Raw genomic sequence first — 3,375 nt, forward strand, 5'->3', positions numbered from 1 at the left:
TACGCTGCCACATCTAGCTTATCAGAACCAATCATATGCTACCATGCCTCCTACTGGAGGAGAGGGAAAATGGCTCGTTCGCCTTTGGTTTTGAGATGAAATCCTTTGTAAACCTTTATTTGAGTCCCCCGATGATTTTACACTATCGACACATTACACCTATCGCAAATTTTAAAAGGTTGTCACCTACAAAAGTTTCTATTTATGATTGTTGATCTTTCAGTGTTGTGGTATTTTGATGCGCCGATCTCCATAGAGCATTGATGTGCAATCGCTGATAAGTGATTGTCAATATGCTCAACTATTTTGGCATGTGATCTCTGATATGCCCAACTGTCGCTTGACCTCTGATCCCCGATCACCGATATGCTAGGACCTCTGATATTGCGATCTCTGATACTCTGATATGCCTTCACTAGGCTTCAATTTTGAAGCTTCGAAAGACCATAACATTTGATCCAAGAGTCCAATTTTGGACTTCCACATATCGTTGGAAATATTGTTAAGAGAACTATCTAATGGAGATGGTTTGATGTGGGCTTTGATTCTTTCTATGGCCTAGAATATTATTGCAATATTATATTCTCTTTCACACTCTTTTGACCTCATTTGGCACCATTTGAATGATGATTGCAATAGGTGATAACATTAGCTCTAATTGGGGATAGTGCCTTGCTCGGAAGGTGCACAGAAATTGAATATTAGTATCCTTTACCATTGGGCATGGAGTCAAAAATACATTGAAACTATAAAACCAGAAAATCTCCATGAAACTTTATTTGTTGGGAGTCCTTTCTTCATAAAATTGAAATGCAGAACTACAAACTCTAAAACTGGGAATTAAACACCCACATAGTGAGATTATTTATATGGAACTCATGTTTATGCATAGGGCTCAATTCAACCAAGTGAGGTCAACCTTCTAATGGTATCAGGTCAGTGTCAGAGTACTAGACCTTATGACATCCTTGTCTAAAAATTCAATAATTCAAACAACCATATACCACATAAAATATTTGGACAACAATTCTGATATGTGCCCCTAACATAATAGTTGATGCTCACCTCCTTTAATCTCCTCCATTAACCTTCTAATTGGGTTGTTTTCTTGAAAATCAGTGGCTAAAATGTGCATGCACCCCATAAGGTATTTAGACTAAAAAATTGACACTTACAGTGGAAATTATGTATATTGTTGTAGGCTAAAGAAAGATGTCACATATTCAGCTACAAGATCATGGAACTGATGAGAAAGATTTATAATTGTCTCTCTTTCTTGAACAATTTCCAAGGAGGAAACTTTCTGTAATAGGTAGCCATCGACATTTTTGAGATCTTCAAATTTGGGCTCCTCTTGAAGGACTTGTTATTGGTAATCTTATCCCCACTTGTTTTTAAATAGATTCCTTTGATAGTCTACAACCATCTCATCCTCCTCTAAATTGTCTTAATCATATATTACATCATCTATATCTACTTCAATACTAGCTTCTTGAACTTGTGCTCCATTTAAAGGATGTGAATCCTGAACTAGAGCCTTTTTGTTTCCCTCCTCATGGGCCTCCTCATTTTGTGCATATTCCCATGACAGGGACTGTTGTAGCCCTGCATTTCTCAATATCCCATCAAATTTAAACGAATCACAAGAAGGAGAATCATCAAAATTGCTAGAGTGAGATCTCTGAGGGTGATGTTGCTTGATGCAAGTATATGTTTTCTTGGAGTTCAGCCCCGCAAACATCCTCAGCAGGATCATTGACCTCAGAAATATTTTCAACATTAAAATGTTCACAACAATCTTCAAGCAGAGCATCTAGTCGATATAATATTTTGCAACAATGATTAAATTCTATGTGAAATCTCCTTAAATAATATATGTTTCCATGAGGTATTGCTCTATACCAAAATCTAAAATATTATTCTAAAGAATACAAAACAATTCCATTTTCGCATCTTCAAAACAATACCCTATTGTTCGATGCATTCATGAAAACCCTTGAGGTGCTAGTCCGACCTTCTATCTGTGTTTCCACTGAATATAGGCAAATAGGTATTCCATTCATGAAATGGAGGGAAATGGTTAGGATAACCAGCCAATGGGGAAAATCTATTGGCCAAAAATGCAGGAAAGGCCATTTTGAAAATCCCTTTAGATGAGTGATCTCAAGTTCAAAGGAAGGGACAATTTTCAGATGCTTTAGCATCAAAGCGAGTATGAGGCTGCTTGACATATAGAATGACCAAATAAAGATATGAACAATGGATTTGCCAAGGTGTTTACAATAAGATTCTAAGAGTGGAGTCATGAAGGTGATAGATCTTCAAACCACACTTCCCTTTCTCACCTGATATAGGGAATGTAAAAATTGTCGTACCTAGGGAAAATATTTCAAATTCGTTGCTCGGAAATAGTGTCAGAAAGGTGTTGTAGGAGACATCCTCTAGGTTGATATGAGACCAGTGCTTAGGGAATCTTAAGAGAGGAGTGCTTTTGAAGATTGTTTAAGGGCTTTCTGCTGCACTCCATATGTCACGTAATTGAAAAAGATAATTTAGGGCTTGGTTCAGTTGTCCTTCATCAAGGTAAACTCAAGGAAATGCATAGATCTAAATACTCAAGGGGTAAATATGGCTAATCTCAACAAAGAATGTCTTGGTTCTCGTGGTCGACACACAACAATAGGTAGCTTAACATTGTTGTAGTAGTATAGTTTTATAGGAGGAAGGACATGAGGGAAATCGATGCAGATGTCTGGACATATCATAGAATCCTAGGCAACAATATCCAATAGAGATATGGAAGGGTGAGGAGATTAAAATGCAAAAAGAGTGGAGCGATAATTAAGGTCCCAAGTTCTATGCATCATGAATACATTTGTCACCAAATAACATTAAGGGAATTTGCACACATTACAGGTACATAAGTAAATCTATGCTTAACACGCGTATTGTTACTACTTAGCATGAGATATACAACCATGAATGAGAGCAATACCAACATCTTTATTACACTATTTTATATGAGGAAAGACATACATGAAGTGATAAACAAAGGGGGAAAACATACAGTGCATTTATCTGATAAGAATCAACAAAACAATTTCATTAACCTTCAAGATGCAGTGCAAATCACTAGTCCATTTACATTCAACAATGTATAGCTCAAGGCCCTCATGAATAGGAAAATAGAACCAATGTGGAACCATAGAATTCAAGCCTCTTGGGTGAAGAACTAGGGAACCTCTGCAATTGTTTCTTCACTCTATTTATAAGGAGAGGGGAAGCTTCAACTAATAGTTACAAAATATCTCAATTGATCTCAACCGAGCTCTAGTTGTCTAATCAACTAGTTGTCTCGGTGTGCGGTGGCCTCCT

The sequence above is a fragment of the Pinus tabuliformis genome, chromosome Q, assembly GCF_031772625.1.
Source record: "Pinus tabuliformis cultivar Carrire ecotype Pingquan chromosome Q, CPIR1, whole genome shotgun sequence".
In the NCBI taxonomy this organism is placed as follows: Eukaryota; Viridiplantae; Streptophyta; class Pinopsida; order Pinales; family Pinaceae; genus Pinus; species Pinus tabuliformis.